Source organism: Pelodiscus sinensis, chromosome 1 (genome assembly GCF_049634645.1).
Source record: "Pelodiscus sinensis isolate JC-2024 chromosome 1, ASM4963464v1, whole genome shotgun sequence".
Lineage (NCBI taxonomy): Eukaryota > Metazoa > Chordata > Testudines > Trionychidae > Pelodiscus > Pelodiscus sinensis.
The window spans coordinates 255724617-255750567 of NC_134711.1; the positions used below are offsets into that span (position 1 = coordinate 255724617).

Here is a 25951-nt window from a genome sequence, read left to right on the forward strand (position 1 = left end):
TTAAATTGTTATTTATCAATGTGTATTAGTTGACATTCAAGTGAATGATTCTTTCAGTTGATGGTCAGGTGTGTCTAGACTACAGGGTTTTTTTTTAAAAAAAGTGGCCTTTTTTTGAAGAAATGTCCCCTGCGTCTAGACTACTGCCACATTCTTTCAAAAGTAAATCCAGACTGCCTAGCTACGTCTACACTGGCATGATTTTCCGAAAATGCTTTTAACAGAAAAGTTTTCTGTTAAAAGCATTTTTGGAAAAGCACGTCTAGATTGGCAGGATGCTTTTCTGCAAAAGCACTTTTTGTGGAAAAGCGTCTGTGGCCAATCTAGACACAGTTTTCCACAAAAAAGCCCCGATCGCCATTTTTGTGATTGGGGCTTTTTTGCGGAAAACACTACTGTGCTGTTTACACTGGCCCTTTTGCGCAAAAGTCTTTTGGAAAAAGACTTTTGCCCAAACGGGAACAGCATAGTATTTCCGGAAAAGCACTGACAATCTACATGAGATCGTCAGTGCTTTTCCAGAAATTCAAGCGGCTAGTGTAGACAGCTGACAAGTTTTTCCGCAAAATCATCTGATTTTGCAGAAAAACTTGCCAGTCTAGACACAGCCCCTAGGTGCTCTCTTTTGAAAAAGCGGTTTGCTTTTTCAAAAGTACTGGTTGTAGTCTAAACGCTTTTTTTTAAAGAGATTTTTTCAAAAGTATCTTTAGAAAAATCCTCTTTTGAAAGAGGCTTGCAGTCTAGACGTAGCCTAAAGGTATGTCTAAACAACAAAGTTATTTCGGTATAACGGCCATTATTCCAAAATAACTATACAAGCATCTACACAGCCATTCTGTTATTTTGAAATACTTTTGAAATAACAGGTGGTTTATTTTGAAATCTGTAAACCTCATTCTACAAAGAATAATGCCTAAGAAGATGTGAAATAAGACCTGTGTAGATGCTCCACTGCTGCTATTTCAAAATAGTCCCTCACAGGGTCATTCTATGCTATTCCTCCCTAGTATCCCCTGGGGCTGAAAATTGAGATAGCATATCTACATTAGGAAAGCCTGCCTCAAACTAATTTTGAGGCTTCCCTGAAGTGTAGATGTGCTATTTTGAAATAAACTATTTGGGAATAACTACAGTATTCTGGAATAACTTATTTTGAAATCAATGTGCAGTGTAGTTTTAGCTTAAAGGTGCATCTATACTACATCTGTAGATCAAAATAAGATCAGCAATTGAAGCTACAGAAATTGTGTATTTTATTTCAATCTAATTTCAAAATAAAGCTCTATTCCAAAACATCCCTTACTCCTCGATGAATGAAGTTTACAGGGACATCACAATAGCGAGCACGTTATATTTGGAAATAATGGGTGCTCAAAAGATACAGAATACCTATTTTGGTATACCCCTGGTATCCCAAAAAAGCTCTGCAGTATAGACATAGCCTAAGTATGAAAAACAAGCTGATTATAAATACATGCAACTCACACAGGAAAGCATAAAAGAAATTAATTCATGATGGTCTTTGTCACGTCCATGAAGTTTCATTATTCATTTCATCTACCACATGAAGGTGTAGGATGCAAAGATTTTTTGCTACTCGTAATCTGTTTCCCACTTATGGGCACACCATTTTTGCAGTTGGTTGATAGCTACTGCTACTAGAAAGGAGATAGTACCATGGTCTAGACTGGCCAATAAAGTTAATCTGGGGAACTCACACTAAGATTTGGTGCCTCTCAAACATGCCACAGCAGAGCACTTCACTGCTGAACCTAATCTATATCCAATATCTTTAAGTCACAATGAGGTTCTTTGCAAAGTTGCCAGCTTTTATGAAAATGATTCTTCTGATGTTACATGTTATTCTTAAGGCTCCAGCTCCTGAAGTCAAATAATTACATGAAAATGAAACCTGAAAGAAAAAAAAGGCTTCCAGCTCTCAGAGCTAGAGAGAGAAGCTGAAAAATGTGACATTATTGAGCCCTAAATTGTCATAATTTTTAACGTAATTACACTTCTTGGTACCTGACTCATAATTTTTGAATGTGTGGGAATACAATACTACCTTTGTTAAGCACCTATCCATACCCCAAATAAAGAACAATATAGTTTTTTCTTACAAATTATATGCATAATTTACACCAAGAGAGCAATAGACTGTCTAAACACAGGATCCAGAGGTCTGAACACTCCCATTGAGCTCAGTATGGTGTCATTTCTGCAAGATAAGCATGTATTTGGGCTCCAATGTTTGAAGACTTGCAATATGCTTAGCCTTAAGTGGTCTGAGTATCTGCATTGACTTCAATGGAACTAATCACAGCATGTAAAGTAATACATATTAATAAGTCTTTGCAGGACTAGGCTTACTTATTAACCATCTCTATCAGAAAACAGTGTGTATCTCCAGTAAAACAGTGTGTATCCATTCTGTCCTAATTGTCCATTCACCTGAAAAGATACAGCAGATATTGCAAAATATCTGGAAAAAATAAGATAAATAGAAAAATAAGATAAACAGATATTATTTTCATTATTCAGCTAACTGATATATTGTGTAAGATCTTGAAAATCTAGGATTAAAACAATGTTTAGACTTTTGCCAACTAAACTGTGTTGTACTAGTGGGCACAGCTTGTGGAGTTTTCAATATAACTGTGAGCAGAATGGCAATTTAATGTAATAACCTAATAAACTTTTGTGGATCACTCTCCTTGGGTTTTTACAATGACACCTGCTTTTAAAACATAAATGTAAAGTTACAGAAAATATACACATGGGCCGTGTCTAGATTGGCCAGTTTTTCCAGAAAATCAGACGCTTTTCCGAAAAAACTTGTCAGCTGTCTACACTGGCCGCTTGAATTTCCTCAAAAGCACTGACTTCCTACTGTAAGAAATCAGTGCTTCTTGCGGAAATACTATTCTGCTCCCGTTCAGGCATTAGTCCCTTTTGCGCAAAGCTTTTGCACAAAAGGGCCAGTGTAGACAGCTCAGATTTGTTTTCTGCAAAAAAGCCCCGATCGCGAAAATGGCGATCGGGGCTTTTTTGCGGAAAAGTGCGTCTAGATTGGCATGGATGCTTTTCTGCAAAAAGTGCTTTTGCAGAAAAGTGTCTGTGCCAATCTAGACGCTCTGTTCCGAAAATGCTTTTAACGCAAAACTTTTCCGTTAAAAACATTTCCAGAAAATCATGCCAATCTAGATGCAGCCTAAAAGTAACAGATGACAGGATAGTATAGATATCTGTAGTGAGGCATGAAACCTTACATCTTGTGGTTGCTTGAATTCAGCTGATGTTGGCAGTTACTGGCTCTTAAAATCATATAGCTTTTCTGTGAAAATTGGTGATCGCAATCCAGTTCCTGCTAGATAGGTGCCCCTTCCAAAAACCATAATCACAACAGGAATTAATTGGCTGCCTCTATAATGACACCTTGGATAGAATAGGCAGATGAACCACCCTCTCCCACTCATAGAGAAAACTACTGATAAGGCAGTCTAGGAAGGATTGCACTGCCAGTTCCTAATTGTATGTAATTTTGGCTAAATAGTGTTCGTATGACACCAAGCACTACAGAATTCACTAAAGATATTATTGATTTATACTTCTGAGTTGAAAATGTACTATTCTAGGTTCTAGGAATCTTTGCCATACACTAAACATCATCACATAAAAAAGTGATATTCAATGCTGAATATTATAACAAAATTGCAATCAGTAACCAATTATTCCAGCCAAAGCCCAAATCAGAGTCAGTATACATCATGGATTGAAGACAGAAAATATTCCTCATATTAATCAGGATGGTGGGGATTTTAATATAATTACTCATGTGCATCTCAAAAGATAATTCTGAGTTAAACATGACCCCATGGTCTCTTAGATGAGTCACCTAGAAGCCAATAATATCCAAGGAGTAGCAGCAACAGAAAACAATTTTGCCTCATAGGCACTTCCTGCAGTGGACTTGGAGCAGAGGTGCAATAGCTTATCTGGGGCTCCAGCAGAGAAGCCCTTAGGTATCAAAATGTAATTGTCCCCTCTGCTGCTGTATTCCATAGGAAGGTACAGTGTACTCCTCTCTCAAAATCTGGTTAATTGAGCCAGAAGGGGATAAGAAGTGCTCATTCCAGGAACTGCTAGTTTCAGATTTTATGTGTCCCAGAATGTCTTTATTAGCACTTTTTATAGTAACTTCAGTAGAATCATGAGATTGCATTCATACAACTATCCATTGATTCAGGTGCTAGTGTGAGTTAGGCTAGCAGACTCTTAACCAAAGGTATGCTTGGAGACTGGTGTTAAAGAGTTAGTTCAAGAGACATATGCAGAGCAGCACAGAATTAGTCCAGATTGATTTTATACTTGATATGTGCAAGATGAGTTAGTTTTCTCTAACAAGAGCAAGATGAGTGACCAGGAAAATTCTGAGATCAAACTTAGGTGAGGAAAAGTCATTGGTTGCAATAAATTTCAAGGTCCTTGCATAACTGAGACAGATCTATGCAGCACTGGTCTGCAGTGGAAATTATTTTGACCCTAATAACCTTTCAATGGCAACCGATAAAGGGGGTTATAACAATATTCCGGTCCTATTATATACATTCTGTTTTAAAAAGAATAGCATGTGTGATCTTAAATGAAGTTCAGGCTGGTCATTATTATCCTTGTTAAAGATATGTTTGTATACTATGTAAAACATATGCATGTATCCTAAAAATAGTTCTTGAAATTAGCCAAACAAGGGATGCTTATTGACTGGCCTGTCAGTCCACATGTAAAAGGTAACATATTGGGGAGTCATGTGAAATCAAGAGGAAAAACTAGTGACAAGGGTTCCTCTGTCTCTGAGATGAAACATGGAGTTATATGCAGAATATAAGGAAACACCTCTTTAGACACCTACGATATGTCTACACTGCAGGCTTTTGCCAGCAGAGAGTATGCTAATGAAGTGCTCATTAGTATTTGTCATGCTGTCATTTGCATATTCTCTGCTGATGCTTTTTGCAGTATAGAAGGGTCCTCAAAAAAGGAGGTATAAGGATCCATCTACACTGCTTGTTTTTGATCATAAGCCTCTTGCGCAAAAAACATTGGCAGAGAATATGCAAATGACAACATGACAAATGCTAATGAGCACGTCATTAGCATACTCTCTGCCAGCAAAAGCCTGCAGTGTAGACATAGCCCTAGGGAATAATGAAGCTGTGATTATATTCATGGAAATGAGTGCTTTGGAGGTTATTTTTTTTTAGACTTGAGAATGTGTTTACTCATTTTTTATATGTATTCCCCCTGCTTTAATTTTCCTTATTCACTACCTCCTAAATTTTCAGCTTTGATAACAAACTTATGTTTGTTTTCATTGTATATGTTTCTAAGTACTATGGTACTGACCAGGAGCTGACCCTGAGTTGAATCATTCAAGCGGCTGTGTACACTGTTCCCTTGGGAACTGCAGCCCAGGTTTTATTGTGAGTGTTGAGCAGATAAGTGACAGAGGATGGGCCAAAGAGGCTTGGCCAAAAGAGGCTGAGCTACACCTACTACTAACCTTCAAGGGAAAGTAAGGTCTAGCTTAGTACAGAAGAGGTAGTTTGGGTTGCTGATAGACCAGAGGAGTCAAGGAACTATTATCTGGTTAAGCACAAACCAGTCGTCCTCTCACTGTAGTCAGGAAGTAACTCACCATCTTGAACTCCCTGAGAACCATCACAATAAGGCTATGTCTAGACTGCAGGCTTCTTTCGAAAGATGCTCTTTCGAAAGCATCTTTCGAAAGAGCATCTTTCGAAAGATCGCGTCTAGACTGCAGGCGGATCTTTCGAAAGAAAAATCCGCTTTTTCGAAAGAGAGCACCCAGCGAGTCTGGATGCTCTCTTTCGAAGACGGCCTCTTTACATTGAAGAACGCCTTCCTTCGAAAGAGGAACTTTCGAAGGAAGGCATTCTTCCTCGTGAAACGAGATTTACCGCCATCGAAAGAAAAGCCGCGTTCTTTCAAAATAATTTCGAAAGAACGCGGCTTGAGTCTGGACGCAGGGGAAGTTTTTTCAGGAAAAGGCCTGAGTCTGGACACGGCCTTAGAGAGAGCAGTTAAAAATGGAGGTACTATGCAAAAGAAAATCTCCATTTCTCCTCTATTCTTTTGTCATCAAAAGGTCTAAGCTAGCAGTAGTGAAAGAAAATCCTCTTATAACTACAATCTAAATGTTAATTTCCTTTTTTTAACCTTAAAAGTAAAATGTAGAACACAAAGAATAAACTAATTCCTTCAGAAAAATAATAAAGAGAAGAAATCATTTGTCAGTGTCCTTCCTTGAATGTTCAAGAAAAGGAAACATAAAAATCAGATGTAATTTTGTTGTTGTCTCAATTTATGAGCATCATACCTGGAAAAATATGATTGATTTTACTATTGATATTGAATTTCTAGAGTTAGTGTGCTTTGAATTTGGTTTTAATATTTTAGAGGAATGTTTATTCATTTATGCTCTACTAAAAATGCATATAACTGAATCACTTTTTTTCTTCTCCAGGATTCAGCTACCATATATTAATAAACAGACATAGAAAATAGAAAATTAAATGTTAAGAATAATGGACTAGGAAATGATATATCAAATAGGAAATGATAGAAGTGTACAGGCAGTCCCCGAGTTACGCGGATCCGACTTATGTTGGATCCGTACTTACGAATGGGGCTTTTCTCGCCCCGGAGGACGCGGGCAGCGGGACCACCCAGACGTGCTGCGGTCCCGCCGCCTGCGTCCTCCGGGGCGAGAAAAGCGTCTCCGCGTCTCCCTGGTCTGCTGGGGGGGGGCGCAGCAGATCAGGGAGACGCGGCACAAAGCCGCCTGCGTCTCCCTAGTCTGCTGGGGGGGATGCAGCTAGTGTGCCCCCCCCAGCAGACCAGGCTTTTCTTGTGGACACCTGTGCTAGAGCAGCTGGGGCGCTGCCGGGTTGGTCCCAGCTGCACTGTTCCAGGCGTCCAGATTCAGCCGCTGTTGAAACTGATCAGCGGGCTGCCTCGGGCTTCCTGTAGTCAGCTGATCAGAAACTGATCAGAAACTCTGCCTCGGGCTTCCTGCAGTCAGCCGCTGGTCAGTTTCAGCAGCGGCTGAATCTGGACGCCAGTTCCGACTTACGTACAAATTGAACTTAAGGACAAACCTACAGTCCCTATCTTGTACGTAACCCGGATAGTGCCTGTATATAAACATTAGATCAAATACAAAACTCTCTACTCAGAATCTAGATCTACACTTTGGAGGGAGACTTCCTGTGTGAACAGCGGGATGACCCCACAGTGAGTTGAGCTTAGGAGCAGGTGACGGAACCTGAGACAGAGGGGGACGTAGACCAGTGGAGACCCCAAGGCACCTGGTTCGAGGTATGGGAAGCCAATCTATACTAGGTAGCCTGAGACCCTAACACCCGGGGGGAGGTGTGGCAGCTCCTTGTCACCAGGAAATATAGACGGGGCATATTAAAATGGCCCATGCAAACCATTGGGATCGACACCTGGAGTGGGAAAAGATCATGGAACAGGTGACCCAGAGGTTCTTCTGGCCAGGAATACACTGGGAGGTTCATGATTTTTATGAAGCCTGCCCCGAGTGCCAAAAGACCAGCAAAAAAGGAGTACTCGAGGCCCCTTTGGTAGCATTATCAGTGGTGGGAAAGCCGGCAATTATCTGTTTCAGAGATGACTCATCAGGCTTAAGAAGGGTCAGGATCAGAGGTAACTCAAGGCATGACTACACTAGGGAGTTATTTTGAAATAACTCCCTTTATTATGACATAACAAGGTGAAAATCCACACTATCCAGTCCGTTATTTTGAAATAAAGTTATTGTTATTTTGAAATAATAGCTCCTGCTTGCGAAGAGGAATAGCACTATTTTATTATGGTCTGTGGTTTGTAACGGTCAGCCGCTAGCTGGCCACAAGATGCTTTCTTTTCCTGCATGTCTTCAGGCATGAGCATTTGCAGCTCCCAGTGGCTGCAGTACACCATTCCCAGCCAATGGGAGCTGCAGGAAGTGGTGGTCCAGCCAGCACTGCTTCCTGCAGCTCCCATTGGTCGGGAGCTGTGTACTATAGCCACTGGGAACTGTGAGCACCCATGCATGTGGAGTCTCAGGTAAAGAAAATATCTCCCAGCCAGCTAGAAGCTTACCTATAACAAGCCACAACCCAAATTGGAAAAACCCTGCATTAGATTGTAAATGGCTATGTTACTTATTTGGTATGCATGTATTTATGTTGAATTGACATTTATTTGCTAGCCTATAATATTTTATTTACATATACCTTTGTTATAGCTCAAATAGGGCCAGCACTTTATAATCTGGCTATACAATTGAAGATCGGAGTGGTGCTGCTTGCCTTTCAGAATATGTCTATACAGTGCCTAAAAAAACATTGCGTCATTTTTTTATAACAGTAAACGATCAGTCCAAACACATCTCATAATTACGTGGAGTTACTCAACTATTATCTCTAGCACTATCTGATAGTATAAAAGTTTGGAGACTTATCAATCAATGTGGCAGCTACAGAAAAAGACAAATCTGACTGCAGAGTATAAATAACCTAAATAAGTTGTCTCAAGGACAAAAAATAAAATAAAAATAGGTTATCTTGTGTTTTTTTTACAATAGTGAATATAAATATTTCAATGAAGATGTATTTCAATATACACTGTGCACTGATAATAATTTCAATGTAATTTAAAATTGTCAACATTTCAAGGACTATTTTCTTATTAAATACAAGGTCATTCTATTATTGTATCTTTTTAGTTTATGACAGGTTCCATCAGCTTTTCTGGGTGATGATTGATCTGTATTCTCTATGTGCTGCCTTGATTGTCAGATATGTAGGTTTATTAGGACTGACTTGTCGGCCATAAGATGTCATCTGTCTCAATGTCTGGAAAATAAAATCAGTTTATTTTTTTTCGTTATTGAAGCACAACTATCTTTGTAGTACAAATTAAATTAAGTGATCCCTTGGTCACCATCTCATCTTAGCCTCACGCAAGGATAGATACAGTGAATTTTTAACTTCTGACACTCATAATACAACTTGGCAGGTATATGTATTCTTAGTAATACTTTAAAAGATTTATGTTATAATATAGGAAGACAATGTAAATAACTCATCATGTCTGATGATGCTACAATCAGAACAATATTTGGTTCCAAAGTTCAGAAATTGTTCCATTATTACTCATTAGAAAAAGTTTAAACCTCCTTTTCCCCACCCTTCTCATTCAATATTGTCCATGAGAGTTAATATGTCTTATATCTAATTTGATTTAAAATCTAAGTGCTGGTATATTAAAAGTCCACTCCATTGTGCCTGTTTTACACCACTGTAACTCCAGTGAATTTAACAAATTTATAATGGCATATAACTGCTGCAACAGAATGGTGAATCAAGACATACAACATTAAATTGACTGAAGTTTGATTTAATTGATTTCAGTAAGATTGTTTCCAAAAGATTTAGAAGGCCTTCATTTAAACATAGGTAGATAAATTTGATGCCTATCTATTAGAATACTCTGAGTAATTGAAATAGACCTCAAACATTTAGCTATAAAATGGTTTTGCAGTTCCAACAGACAACTTAAAAGTATAATTTAGCAGTATATTCTTGAGAATAGAATGAAAAGCATCTTGAAAACAAGTGACGTGCTGAAATTAATGTGAGATAAGGCAAGTAAGGACAGATATGAGCTCTTAATTACATCCAAAAATATTAAAAATGAAGTTAAAACAAGACCAAAGTGATCAACAGTATGTCTATATTACAGTAGGGTTTTTCAGAAAAATGGCCATTTTTCTGAAAAAAACTTACATCCACACTGCAATCGTGTTTTAAAAAAAAAAATCAAAAGAACAGACGGTAAACCTCTTTCCAACATTGGTAAACGTCTTTCTATGAGGAAGAAGCATTTTTCCAAAAGAGCTCTTTCTGGACAAAAGCGTGTGTGGACAGGGAAGAGGGAGTTCTTTTGAAAGAAGAGGAAAGAGGAAAAAGCACAGGTGCCCTGGTAGCCACTCCATCCATAGTAATCACAGCTTAAATGCAAGGTAGTGTGGACGCTATCTTTTGAAAAAGCAGATTGCTTCTTCAATGCGCTTTTGCTGTGTAGACACTCTTTTGGAAGAAGTTTTTTTGGAAGATCTCTTCTGGAAAAGCTTCTTCCGAAAAGCCTGAAGTCTAGACATAGCCCAAATTAATATAAGTCATTAATATAGATGCCAAACACAAATGACACCATAGACATTGAGGTTAGTTAGGGATAAAGTTAGCTCAGTCCATGAGCCCACTTACTCATTTTTTGCCCTGTTAAATGCATAGGATTTTCACACAGGTATATATGGCTCAAGAATATAGCAAGTTATGATTTCTGTGGAGAAAAATGATATAATGGGGGGAAATGTTTGAAAAAGGAACTTTTTTACATCGTGATTCATTTATTCAGATATAATGGAAACCAGGAGGAAAAATAAAACATTTGCACATCTAATACCATACTTGAATAAAGACTTTAAGAAAAGAAACACCCTGTAAACCCTGTCGTCGTCATCTTCGTATTCGTCTTCGTCTTCTAATTTCCAATTTGAACTAGGACAGGACAGGACTCTGGGGCTTGATGTATGGCTGTGTGATTCCATTTTTTATGCAAATGTATAAAATACACTGAAATTAACTGAGTTTATCCCACTAATATTGGAGCCACACAATGTAAATCAGGTCTCAGAAATACTAAGATACCATAAGAGGTTGGTTTTGGAAGATTTCTGATTCAGTGATCATGTCTCAGAGTTTGAGATTGTTCATGTACATAGATTTGAATGTTTATTGAAATCTAAACAAAATTAATATAGTTTTCTGAAAAGAACTAGAGACACTGAGCAATAGAATTGCTCATAGATGACAGCGCTACTAAACCTGAGGTTTCATTAAATGTGACAGCAATTGTAATACAGCTCAAGTTTTTCATTGAAATTCTAACAGAAACTACAGATATGATACAATTTACAAATCATAATGGAAAATCCCTACTTTATAAATTGCTTTTGTTTATTTTGCTGGTTTACAAATTTGGTAAAATGTACTGCTAGTGAATACAATGTGATTTCCTGCTCCTCCCACCTAAGCATAATAGCTTTCTAGTAAACTGTAGGGAGAAAAGACTTTGGCTTTTGAAAAGGTTCATTATGAAATTGCTGGTTTAGTTAAAGTTTATGCACATTGTCTCAGAGATATGAAATCTTGCCTGTTGACATCCAAAAATAAAGAGAACAAAAATTGCAAGGGGACACTCTGTCCACACTGGAAGCACCACCAGCAACAGTGTGATAAATGTACTGTGGGTATGTATCCCACAATGTCGACATATTCTATTTTAAAGCAGAAACCTCCAGGGTCAACTAGGCTCCATCCTGAAAGACATTTTGAACACAGTTTACTTCCTCTCTTACTTTTAGGAATCATATGGCTCATCTAGATGACCCTAACGTGTTGAAAGAGAATTTGCATATCTTCTTCCGATTTCACTTTGGAAAGCAAAGCTTTTGAAAGTGAAAGTAGTCAAGACGTGTTTTTTTCAGCACCCTCCTCCCCCTCTTTCAAAAAGCCACTTTTTTTTTTTTTAGGAAAAAAGAGGTTTACATGGACTTTGCATATCCCCTTTTGACACTTTAGCGTAGTCTAGTTGAGCCCATACATGGTAACTTATTTGTGTATATATGTTGGCTTGCTTTAACATGTAAATAATTCTAATTTCTTTATCCAAATTAAAACATTTTTATATAGTTTATTATGAGATTGGTTACAGATATTATCTTTACCAATTGATCTGGGGGTAGTTTGTTTGTTTTTTAAACTGGAAGCAACATGAATATTTTGTGCTATTTTCATGTGAGTGTGTCTGTGTGTAAGTGACCATTTCTTACTAAATCCAACTCCTGAATGTCAAAATAAGCTGCAGACCTTAAGGGAACTGTCTATGTTCTCATGGTATGACTCCTATAATGAGCTAAGGGTTCACATTTGTTAGTGGATTGGTGAAATCTAATCATATAACCACTGGTCTGGGGTGTCTGCTCTGTTATTGACCGTCTTCCCTGAGGCAGAGATATACAAACATGAGCCACTGTATGGGGGTGCCATATCTTTGGGGTCCCTAAGCTCCTGCATCTCTGGGGCTGCTGGAGCTCCCTTTCCTGAAAGCTGCCATGACTTCCTGGCCCCAGGGCTAGCAGAACTCTGGGCATCAGGGTTGCAGTGGCAGCTGTGGCTCAACTCCCCAGGGCCTCCAGAGTTCTGCTCTCCTGGGGCTACCAGGGCTGATGTGGCTCCACTGTCCAGGAGCTGTCGGGTCTCCATTGTCCTGGGGCCGCAGAGGCTGCTCTTGCTCTGCTGCCCTGGAACTGCTGGGACTGCTCTGGAGACACTAGAACTCAGCCATGAATTGTGCGGATCCTCTGTTCCAGAGCTGCTGCAGCCAGCCTCATGACCACCCAGGTCTCTGGTCCAGGGGCTCTCTGATATGGCAACATCCATGGTCCTATGGGACCTCAGATGTTGCTGGATCAGAGAATTCCAGACAAGAGAGGTGCAACCTGTATATCATTAGAATGGTTGACAAATGAAGATGGAATTTCAGGAAGGCAAATTGAAAGACATATCCAGTTGCTCTAGAAAAAAGGTGTCATATACATACTATCACTCATCATCTTGGTTTATGAAACAACATACAGGACTATGTAGCACTTTAAAGACTAACAAGATGGTTTATTAGATGATGAGCTTTCGTGGGCCAGTGCTACATAGTCCTGTATTTTGTTTCAGCTACACCAGACTAACACGGCTACATTTCCATCACCATCTTGGTTTATGAATCTGAGTCAATTCCAAGGAGCTACCTTCAAAGCCATATGTGCGCCCATACTGTACTCACCACTGTCTGGTGGTATACACAATATGACTTGGTGTGGAATGTGCTAAAATGTTCCATCACTCTCCAGCAAGCCAATGCTCCAGTCTAGTTCCATTAATCTCATATCAGGTTATTTGACACTCAGGTATATTCAACCATGCCCAGTTTAGGTGGGATGATTTGACAGACACCATTATCATGGCTCTGTGTATTAAGCAACAGCCTTCCTTCTCAGGCCTGTTGTGAGGATTCTATAGTGAGAATGGTTGAGATAATCATGGCAGACCTTATCCTACTACTGTGCACTGACATCTGATGGAAGAATGTGCTTGCCATGGAGGCACCTGTTGGAGGTCCACTTGCCCTATCCTATTTTTTCTGTGACATATATGCGACATGAAGGATGGTCTGCAGCTGACATTGGAAGCTATTCTCTTATTAGTCACCCAACCTTGCATATATGCAGCTTTGATTTGCTTTGCTGATCATGGGCTCTTCTGACCTGATTTTGAATGGTCTATGGGAAATGTGCAGCCAGCCTTCACATCTAGAATCAATGGGAAAATTCAACGTACTTTGGCAAAAGACAATGTTACACATTACTGACAGCTGCCTTCTGACCAGACTCGATGGTGGTCCAAACACTATGCCCTGGCTTGGTGAGCTCCACATCTAATAATAAGAAGAAATTGTATTAAGATCTGGAAATTAATTCTTTTTCAGTTACCTATGCTAATAAATAACAGTTTTCTTAAGTATAGACTAGAAAGAAAATATTAATGCATATTTCAAAACATTATCAAATTAATTCCAAAATGTTCCATCCCATTAAATATATGAATGGAAATATGTTAGAAACAGCTTAACATCTGCTACATGAATTGTATTCACTCTACAGAATAAACCTTAATTTCAGTGGTTGACATAGAATAACAACTACAAATTTAGTTTAGTTCTTTACTGAAGCTTTAGAAAGCAAAATCTTAAAGAATTGTGCATTATAATGTTTCTGAAAGCATAAAATGCCTTTTAAAGCTCTACTCTATTCTATTCTACTGTGAAATAAATCTTTTTATTTCTATTTATATATTTATACTAGGAATATGCTCACTTCTTCTCTACCAACTAATTTGGTATAATGTAATTGTCATAACATAATTCACAATAATATTTTAGCATGCAAAAGATATGAAGTTCAGTAAGTGTTATTTGCAAACAATCAGAGCTTGTGCATAAAGTCCTACAGAGTGAAATTACTATGCAAGTGCTAAACTGGGTGTTATAACTTGCCATCTGCTCCAGTAAGTCAATATCTAATATGAAGAATGACTTCTGAAAAAAAAGGAGAAGCCCTCCCATGACGGGGTGGCTTTGTCTTCACTGCACATTGTATACTTTTTTAAAATGAGACTATCGGGGGATGCCCCTGACGGGGGTTGTGCCCCCCTTCTACTGGCTTGTGTCTTGGTCCAGTCCCTTCTCTCAGGGCATATATGGTACCCAAAATCCCAAAAGTCTCAGCCCCTCTCTCAGGGCATATACAGTACCCAGACCTAGTTCTGGGGAAAAAGCCTCTCCTGGCCCGAGTGACTCCCCAGGTGCAGCAAGGGGTGGTAGGGGGACCTGGGCCCTCCCTCTCCACCGGGTCCCGGCCCAGGGCCCTGTGGGCAGGGACTCTAGGTCCTGCCAGCTTGGTGGGGAATCCAGCCGCTATGCACCAAGCTGGATTAGGAAACCTCTGCCCTGGGTCGCTTCCTACCACCCTGGCACCCCCCTCTCCTAGCCTGTCCATCTGGGCGGCAGTCCTTACCGGGGCTGGAGTTGGCAGGGTAGCTGTGCCCATTACTCCGCAGAGTTGGGGTCGACTTCACTCCCGGGGTCCCACGCTAGCCTTCAGTTGGGTCTGAGATGCCACAGGATTTGCAGCCTGACTCCTTCTAACCTCTAGCTGCTCTCCTCCCTGCTGGGCCACTGCCTGCTTTATATACTGGCCCAGCTGGGAGTATGCCCAGCAGGGCTGTAAGGGCGGGGTCCTTTCAGCCAGCTGGGCCTGGGCTACTCTCAGCCCTTTAGTGTGGGGCTTGTTTGCTCCATCACAGAGACAACTAATGGTCACTGTCTAGTTCTCTGTAGCAGACTAGTGGGAAATGTCTACACTAGGAAATTATTTTGAAATAACTAAATTTGACTTAACTCCCAATTTAACAAAATCAAAATAGTGTGTCTTCACTACAGGGAAGCCTCAAAATTAGTCTGAGGCAGGCTCTGTTAAAGTGGATGTGCCACCTCGATTTAAGCCCCACGAAGGACTGGGAGTAATTAGTTCAAATTACTCTGGGAAGTAGTTATTTCTAAATAGCTGCACCAGAGCATCCACACTAAAGCTAATTTGAAAAAAATTATTTCAAAATTAGCATTATTCCCTGAAGAAAGCAGGAGTACTTTCCTAAAAAAGCAGCCCGTTATTTTGAAATAATGAGCTTAGTAGTGTGAATGCTCTGCTTATAAATTCAACCTCAAGGGGTTGCATAGTGTAGACCAGGACATGGAAACAAGCCACTGTAGCTCTTTACTGTGATGTAGCCAGGTGAGTACAACCATGTGAGTGTGGGAGGGAGAAGGGGAAATAGAGCTGACCTCATCTATTTACTTTACAATAAAAATTACCTATGTCTTGTCTCCATTAGGATTTGACAATAAGATTACTAACATGTTTTAAAGCAAAAACCACAATACCCCACAAACATTTTTGTCAGTGAGAATATAGCCATTGAAATTCTGTTCAGAATTATGACTTTTTAAAATTACATTCCTACTATGCCAATGACTGCTCAAAGTGGAATGCAACAAAGAATCAATGTCCACATATTTCTATTTTAGTTACTCTCACATCTTATTAATTATGTGCATATATCCTTGATTTACTGGAAAGTATGCCAATTTGAGTTTTCTTCAAATACCTAAGAATACCTTCAGGTAACTGAATGTTTGTAAACTTGCAGGCAAGCACGTATTTTTATCCCCACAGTTATTTCAAAATTCAATATTTAGCTTCACAAAAGGACCTAAGTACCTAACTGACACTGTAGGCACCTAAATCTCAGAATCAAGCCCTACTGTTGCCTCTTGGCTTGTCACCTTCCATTGTCAAGTTTAAACGAGGTGTTTTCTAGTTTGCTAGCTTTTGTGATTCCCATTTTGAGGTCCTTCTCTCTCCCCTCATTGTATACTTAGCATAGGTGGCAAACTCAGCCCTTGTGATTTGTTTTGTTACACCTGAGTGTTTTATTTTGATACTTTGTAGAAGTATTCCTAAATACACCTTAAGAGATTTATTGGTTTGAAGATGATAATGTGAATCCTTCAAAGGAAATATATCACTGTCATATGTTATAAGTATTAAAAAGAAATGAGCCAGAATCAGTTTAGCTCCATTGAAGTCTGTGGTGTTGAGCAGTTTAGAACATTTAAGGAGATGACCAAATATATCCATGCCTTTACTTGATATACAATTTCAAGTTAGTTTCCCTTATTTTATGGCCTTGATTCTGCAAATCTTTTGTATGGCTAACAGCAAAGGGAAAGGTTCAACCTCTTCAGCACAAACGTGAGCAAGAGTTATGAAGCTAGAGTGTGACAAGTAAAAAGGGAACAAGATTTTGAGTCACGATATTTGGAGGCTATTCCTCTGGCTTGTCCACTGATCCGTTGTTTGATCTTCAACAAATCACTTTACCTCTTTTACGCCTAGATTTGCCTTCCACTATATCTGCTTTGTCTACTAATAGTGTAAAAGGGTCACTATATATTTATAGTACACCATGCACAAACAAACACCAACCTCAGATCAGACTTTTTAAAGCTATAAATTAATAGTAGTATGGAAGAAATGACTAGCCTTCACACTGACTCAGACTACTTGTGCATTAACTTTGCTCTCTGTATTACCAGGTAAGAAGTGTCAGGCTGCAGGTGAGGAAGCGAAAAACAGGTTAGTAGAATCTTCAGCATCCACATAGAGGCTCTTCTTTTTGGCTTTATTCCTGTCACTAGGCCCACATAACTTTTATATATTACTTTCTAGTCATATAGAAGTGCTTGCATGACAAATGGACTTTTCTGTACTCCCTGCATGATCAGCATCTTTTTAAACGTATGCATATATAAACAATAAGTTCAAGACAAACCTTGGTTTTGTAGCAAGGAAATCCTGGCTTTTGCTAGAGCACCAAGCTACCTGTTGTAACAGAATGAAATTAAAAAGCACTGTAATATAGTAATTTAATTTAATAAATGGCTGCCCTTCCAGAATATTATGTCCAGATGTTGAAAGGTCAAGAAGGTTTGAAGCATGCTCTCAATGTCTACCTTGGGACATAATATAGAGTCAATAAATCAGATCTTTGGACACAAGTTTGAAAGAGTCTTGCATTTAAACAGGACATAAAAACTGATATGGGCCCCAAATGGATGCCAGAAAATATCATGATTCATGACACTATTGGTTCAAATCAGTTACAGACTTGTCACCTACATTTCACACTATTTGCCTTTTGATGATTCTAAATGAGGAGAGAGACACCATGAATTACAAATAGCTGTGTGGGAGGACATGATATGGATGGGTGAAGAGCTAAGCTGCTCTCACAAAAAGTAAAATAAATATTAAATACATAAGCGAGCAAGAAAACTATGTTACAGTATAAGCATTTCTAGGATATTCATCACTATATTTTATGTGTCATTCCTTTAGAAAAGCATGAAGGATCAAGTGTTAACTTTTCATTTATATGGATGGAAGCATCCTGGATGTGAAAATGCATGGGACTGTAAGAAAGCATGTTGGTAGGTCTGGTTTCCCGTTAAATTTCAGCTGAATAGGATTGTCTTCTTTATTCCTGCCCTAGCTTGATGATTAGTATTGCTGAACACTATTAAACAACTGTACAATTCAGAAATGGGTAAAGGAAATCTTTCCCCTTCGTGCTGTGTCACAAGGGTTCTGTGAGACTTAATTCTTTTATGTAAATGTGAGAAGAAGCCATAGAAACATAAATCATTTTATCAGTGATAGATCACTGATATAAAAAGTGCATAACAAACAGTATTGAAAAGCATGGCTGAAGGGATTCCTAGAGTATCCTGAGACATAGACAAGATAACACTAACACATAAGATGCAGGCCAGTACATGAAAAGTAAATCCTACTTGCTGGAAAATCTGGGAGGTCTTCAACTATGTAAGAATTTTGCAAGTATTTCAGATGACGGTATCTCTGGCTCTGAACAGTAAAGGCAGAAATTACCCTATCATCAATGTTTTTTATAAAAAAAAAAAACACTATTTACAATATTCCTAGCAATGTTCTGCATTAACAATTAAATAAATTGGCGTTTCCCTTTGATTCCCCTGGGAGCAACGTAAAGTCACTTTGTATTTTGTTACATAAGTGGAGAGCAGAGGTGAGTAAGAGAGAGATACATATAGGACAGAGAAAAAAAGAATATTGATAAAATGTGAATACCTTGGAACAGATGTGTTAGCAATTAGATAGCTGGATTTATTAGCTGTATGAAACTAATAAATCCTCTTTGAAAGCTGTTTCCTCTTTTTTGAATAATGATATGAGCGTCTCCTCTTGTTCTTTGATTAAAAGGGAGGAGCTACAGTCTTTCCACTGTAGGCAGAATGTTACTATAAAGAGTATCTTCTCTGATAAAATCTGGTTTTCTAAAATATTCTGGAAAAAAACGTGACCTTCATCCAAGCCTAGAGTTTGGCCAGCAATGAGAGCAGAGCACTTGAAAAATAAAGTTACAGATTTCCTACCTGAGATTAAGTATTGTCACAAGATGAAAATGTATGCAATAGAGATGCCAACAAAAGCTGAGATCCTGCACTATGTTTTCACAGCTTAATAGAACTGAATGGCATCTTGGTGGACAGAAAACATTTATTCATGTTTATTGTTTTGACAGAAACACAGTTAATAATGAAAAGGAAATCTTACCTTTTGTCATATTCTATTCTACCTTAGTTGTGACTGCGAATGTCTTAATCTTCTGAAGACCTATCTTGTAATAGTAATCTGTATGTCTGATATATTGACTGATGGATTAGGGTGATGCATTGAATACAAGATATAATGATTGCACTGGCTGACAGATTCCTAAGCTATAAGCCATTGCATCATCAAGTCTGACCTCAGGTATATCATAAATCACTACATTTCACCCAGACTTAAGGGTATCATTTTGGGAAAGTATGGAGAGGAGAGAGCTGCATCCATGGATAGTGGGATGCTGATTCCTCTTCTTTACTTTCCCCCGAGTATTGGGGAGTGAGGGGAAAGTACATGCTTTTGTGCACTCCTGTCACTACTGGCTGAAGAGGGGAGGAGGCAGAGGCGTAATTCACGCAAGCTGTGTACTTGCTTCTTGATCCCAGATAGGCAAAGGAATGAGAAGAAGCTTTTTCGTGGTATATGATATATTGTTACTCTTCCTTTTACTCCCAATTCACGCTCTGTGCCCCCTCTGGCCTTCAACTCGGCACTCCTTTCCTGCGCCCACATGGGGAAACTGGCTGGTGTGCACAGAATAGCTGGCACTGCAGCTAATTGACTCAAACACTGTTCCTCTGTAACCCCACTGAGATCTGGTGAGGGGCACAGCAAAGAGCAATATAAGGACTCTCTGCATCACTCTCCCCATCTGAGCTGAGTAAGGAGACGTCAGGACAGCAGCAGTTCCTGATGCTCTCCTCACAGCACAACCCAGATTGGGAAAGTGACCTTGGAGCTCTTAGTGTTGCTCCTCACTTGCCCCGGTATCACATCTTCATAGAGGGGTGCAGAACAATGCTGGGGGAGAGGAACAAAGAGTATCTGGGCATAATTACTCCCCACCCTGGTTCCTTTGCTGAGAGGAGGTAGGGAGAAATCAGAAACTCCTAATGTAATTCTTACTGGACTTTTGCCCTCACCACAGAACAACGGCTCAAGGATATAAGCAGAAGTATCTTGGATTTTACATTGTTAATTTTGAACATTGATTTCTTGACTAGCAATCCTTCAGAATGACAAAAGTGTTCCTTCAGCTTATTGTGCTAAGTGGGCCATATGTTCTTGTCACTGTGGGCAATGTTCTTTATTCACATTCAGCACTACTTTGCTCCATGAGTAGCGAGACTGGTCTATATAGTGCAGCCACAGTGCTTCAGTGTGGTTGATGTGGTGGTAAACTCTTCTATAAGCTATCTGTAACGTAAGTGAATCGATGCAAAACCAATCATTACACATACAAAAATGCCAGTGGGCAAACTATTAAGTTCTAAGCAAAATAAATTCCATCTATCAGAAATCCCTTTCAACATGCAGGTAAAGGCATTTCAAATTTAAGCTCTGGAATTTGAACAGTGGTGCTGTTTCTAGTGTACAAAGATTCAATTACATTTTTTTAAATAAAGATGAGAGGCTCAAACTTTCCAGCCATTTTGCCTGGCTGGATTCCTGTACCCGTGTCAAGCTTTGTAGAATTTAATGGGAGTATGCTTACATGGAATAGCTTGCAGGATCCAGAGTCCAATGTGCATATTCCTGTGAGGAAAGCCCACATCTTTGTTCTCTCCAGGATACAATTTTGGCACTAAATTTAAAAACAATAAAGCCCCAATTCATGTAGTGGTATTTATTATTTGGAACCAAACAAACATTTTTCTTCGGGAAGATATTTCTTTAACAGCTTCCTTCGACTAACCTTTCAGCAGATGTTGCTTTACTGTATGGCAGTAGACTTTTGGCTAATTAGCTGGCACTTGGAAGAGAAAAGGAAGAACACTGTATGAGAATCACTTTAATTAGCAGGTGCTGTTCTAGATAAGAGGGACATTCACAAGTGCAGGCAAGACACAAACACAATTGATAACATTACTTGCCATCTCTGTATTTTAAAAAAAAGCAAGCAATGATGTTAAGTTTTGACACAGCATTTTAGACTACATTATTTTCCCTGAATTTTATGGAATGCTTATGGGTCTCAACAAGGAATGCAAACTGGTTAGACATAACTACAGTATGCAGGCTCCAACCAAATCTATACTAATATATGCTGGTGTCCAGAGACCATATCTACAGGTTGATTATAATATTCACACCATCATTCACACAGATCAGTCGTGATGGTAATGCAGTGAGGCATATTCTAGATTAGCGGTTCCCAACTGCTGGTTCACAGACCACCAGTGGGTCACCAACCGCTGGCTGCTGGGGTGCGTGACTCTGGGGACCATGGCTGGGGAACACCACCCAGTGCCTCCCCTCCCTTCACAGCTGTTGGGAGATGCATATCCTGCCCCCATCTCTCGGCCAAACAGCACCGAATAGGAGCAGGGTCTCTTCCCAGCTGAGGAACAGCATTTTGATGTGTGGCCCTTTCACAGTGCAGGAAAGCACCCTTTTGCAGCCCAGAGGAGACCCCACCCCTGCTTAATGCTGTTTGGCTGAGAGGTGTGGCAGGATACAGCTCTCTCTTTAGCCACGGCGGGAGGTGAGGCACTCGGTGCTGTTCCTTGTGCTCAGCTGGGGTCTGGGAGACAGTGCAGGGCTTGGTGTGGGGAGTGGGGCAGGCACTGGGGACTCCAAGGGTGGAGCTAGTGCTGGGGGATTTTGGGAGTGGAGTGCTCTAAGCTGTGTGTGTGGGGGGGGGCCCTCTGGGGATGGGGCTAGTTGGGAGACAGGGCTGGTGCTGAGGAGCTCTGAGGATGAGGCTAGTGTTGGGGACTCAGGACTAGCACAGTGGGGGCTCTGGAAGAGTTAGGTGCAGTGTCCTTGCTAGAATGCCCATAGTTGGGGCATCAACATTTACTGATACATAAATATTCCAAGAGCTGTCTAACTGAAAACTTTTGGCATATCCTAAAGAACAAAATTGTCAAATGCATAGATAAACATAATTTACAACTCTTGCTGGAGCCAGTGAGGCTGACTATGGGCAAGGTGCACGGGAGACAGCTTCAGCCTCCAAGAGGGTCAGGGCCTCAAGTGGAAGGGGTGGGGCTGGGATAGTGGTGAGCCGCCCCCTTTATATCACTGTGCCCTGAGGCAACTGCTCTCTACCACCTCCACCCTGTTTCAGCAGACCTGGTTGGAGCCTTTATACTGTAATTATATATTGTCTCTATTTATATCTATTTATGTGTGTCTGAATACTGCATGTAGATGTGGTCACCCCATCAAAAAAAGACTTCTTGGGGTTGGAAAAGGTTCAGAAATGGACAACAAAAATGGTCAGTGGTATGAAACAACTTCCATATAAGGAGAGATTAGTAAGATTGGATTTTCAGCTTGGAAAAAGACTTTTCAGACCAAGGGGGAGATATGACAGAGTCCCCAAAAAATCATGACTGGTGAGGAGAAAGTATGTAAGGAAGTGTTACTTACTCCTCAGATCACAAGAACTAGGTATCAACAAATGAAATGAATGGCAGCAATTTTAAAAGAAACAAAAGGAAGCATTTTTTTTCACACAATGCATAGTAAACCCGTGGAACACTTTGTTAGTGCATGTTATGAAGGCCAAGACTATAATGACATTAAAAAAAAAACCTAGATAAGTTCATGGAGGATAGGGCTATTAATGGCTATTAGCCCTAACCTCGGTTTCCCAGAAGCTGGGAATAGGTGACAGGGGATGGATCACTTGATGATTAACTGTTCTGTTCATTCCCTCTGGAGCACCTGTCTGACCAGTTTCAGAAGAAAGGATACTGGACTAGATGGACTTTTTGGCCATTCATATATTCTCTAACAGATTTATATATCTAACATATCAACTAAACAGTACAGCTATGACAGCTACTTTCAACCCTTTTAATGGATGACAGTAACCAGAGTCCACTGAAGGCCACTGGCATCTTCCCACACCAGCTTTCTAAAGAAGCTACAGAGTTATGGCAAAAAAAAAATGTCTTAATTGGTTAATTAAGAATAGGATGAAATAGTTTTCATCATGGCAAACAGCAGAGTATTTCAATGTTATATACTAGTTATGTTATTTTATATAATAATTCATTATCATATATATAACAATTCAATATTTGCAGCTGTAATTTATTTAGATTGCTCAGAGCTAGAAAGGATTGCGAGGAAGGTCACAGAGACCTAACTAAGTCAGGTGAATGGGCACCATGAAAACAAATTGATGTCGAAGGTAATAAATGCAAAGCAATGCACATTAGAGGAGAAAACATAAATGCACTTGGACACCTTACATCAGGGATGAGTAACCTCTGGATCACAGGCTACATGTGATTTGTCAGGGTTAGCTTCTGGCAGGCTGTCAAATGGTTTGTTTACTGAGGCCAGTTCTACACTAGCAGAGAAAATTGATTCAAGATACACAACTCCAGCTACGTTAATTGTTTAGCTGGATTCGATGTACCTTGTACTGATTTTCTAGGGCAGCCCCACAGCGGGAGGTCGATGGGAGTAATTCTACTATCAACTTCCCTTACTTCAAGGAGTACCAGAGTTGATAGGGTTGCTCTCAGCATTTGATTTAGCAGGTGCTTACCAGACACACTTAATCGAATGCCAGAAGATCGACTTCTGGAGCATCAATCTTCCTGGAAGCGTACATGTGTCTTTAGTGTCTGCAAGCAAGATTTCTGCAGCTCCAAGTGGCTGCAGTTCTCCATTCCCAGCCATTGGGAGATGCAGGAAACAATGGGCTAACCATCTGGTGGCCTGCCGGTGGTAACCTTGACAAACTTCATGCATCTAACATCCCAGAGGTTCCCCAATTTGAAGCAAAAAAGCACAAACATGTTAGGTTTCATAAGGAAGGAGATAGTGAGTAATATGAACACTATTATAATATCTTTATGTAAATCAGTGATCTAGCCTCATGTGAAAAATTAGGTACTCCACCTCAAAAGTGATATTCCAGAACTATCAAGATTTTGATGAAGGATGATGAGGGTGAACAGGATCATGAAAAATCTCATGTGAAGAGAGATTAAAATGTTTGGGATTTAATGTAGAAAAGAAACATGATACATTTTATAACATAATTAATGCAATAGAGAAAGTACTTTGGGAGCACAGAATTCCCTGTCTCCTAACACAAGAACAAGGTTATAGTCAATGTTATTAACAGGTTGCAAATAAAAAAGAAAACTAAATGGAAATATTCTCCCTCTCTCCTGAGAATATGTGATTTAACTCTGGGACCCTGTCACTGAACAGAAAGGCCAATATTTTATCAGGATTAAAAAAGCATTTGGATGATTATATGGCTATTATCACTATCCAGAGTCATTGTAAATTGTGGACGGAAACCTGATTTACACCAACATGTTTTTTACAGACAATGATCATACATAACAAGGGGGATAGATTAATCTTCATCTACCTATTGCAAGTTTCTTGAGCTTTCCACTGAAGCATCACATGTCAAAGATAAAACTCTGAACTGGATGGTCTTGGGTTTTTTCTTATGTTTTTATTGACTTTAGTGTGCTTGGTTAAGAACTTATTAACATTGATACTCTCTAATTCCAGTTGAGGATATATTATGAACAGTTTTACAAAGCTAATATAATGTATTTTAGTATCTGGAACAGTATTATTATTATTTTACATTACCTCCTAAAAATGGTTACTTTCAGATAAAATGTCTCTTCCACAAAATATTGAAGGTCTAATAAACACTAAAAACATTTCTGGAAATAGAATCTTTTCCAGAGATATCACTGGGAATATAAAGCTAAATCATAACTCAGATATTTGCAGCTCTCTGAATTTGGTTGCTGTACTTGCAATAAGTCATTATGCCACATTAATACTTTTTATTTATGGAGATAATATTTACTGGAAATACTGAAATAGTTTTTCATGCAGCATAACAAAATGCTTTGGAGAAGTTACAATGGATATTTATTTGTTGGGTAGGGTTTTCTTCTACAAAAGTCAAGCCAAATGATTGTTCTCTCATATTTGATAGAGTGTAGTGTTTTCTATTTATGATTTTTTTCTTATTGTTGCAAAAACAACTGAAGTTTAACAGCTTTGATGTTTCACAGAAACTGAAAAATGTTTGTTAAGACAAGTGCAGATAGATAAATTGTAGCACTGGCTCCTCAGAGCTGTAACATCTGTGTTATGATGTTTACTGCCACAAGTTAGGTTTTTCCAGATGGAAACAATGGTGTCATTCATGATTTTCCTGGGGAAAAGAGCTTGTAAGCTCTTGGAAAGAAGAGAGGCAAATGAGCACCACTTCAGAGGCAATATGCAGAAATCTGTGAAGTTTTGTTAAATAAAGCCAATTTCTTACCTTGTGGAAAACAAAATTAGTAGATTATTTACATTTTGATGTAGAACAGAAGCAATGCAGTAGTAAAACGGGCCCAGTATAGGTTTCAGTGAAGTTATACTGGCCTAAAATTGGAGTAACAGTGGTGAATCCAGCCATCTTTTCCCAACAGAAACCAATTTACTAGATGACTCTGAAGCCATCTATGACCAGACACTTGTTCAATCATATACAAAACAATATATACCTTTTTTGTCTAAATCTGCTTTACAATATTCTAACGTCCTCCTTCAGTAGGCACCTTGATTGCCTTTTTATCAGCATAGTTCCAGAAAGAAGGATTCATCCTGTATGTTTGAAAACATTTTTCTTCATTCCTCAGTGGAATTGGACAATGACTTCCTTTATTTTATTTCTTTTTATGAAGGACAGGGACAGATGTCTGGCACAACTGCTTTATAAAACATCATACAGCATCAAAAATGGTGATTGCTCCAAATTTGTTGTTTCCACTTAATTGCATATTATCCTGCTTTCTGTCACTCTGTTGTGTACTTTCCTATGATGATGGCAAGAGACCTAGCACAGACAAGACTCGAATAACATTTAATTCTGGAGGAAATGTGCAAACACTGATTTGGAGAGTAACATACTTTCCCAGATTTATA

At 39.3% G+C, this 25951-nt stretch overlaps 1 long non-coding RNA gene across 1 annotated transcript; it reads right to left on the reverse strand.

The window, feature by feature from the left end:
* Positions 1 to 7687: 7687 nt before the first annotated feature.
* LOC142827085 (uncharacterized) lies at positions 7688 to 14908 on the reverse strand. The gene is made up of 3 exons (XR_012901483.1): positions 14780 to 14908; positions 13545 to 13641; positions 7688 to 8942 (listed from the first exon to the last, which is right to left on the reverse strand). It is a non-coding gene; the product is annotated as an uncharacterized LOC142827085 (long non-coding RNA).
* Positions 14909 to 25951: the final 11043 nt, after the last annotated feature.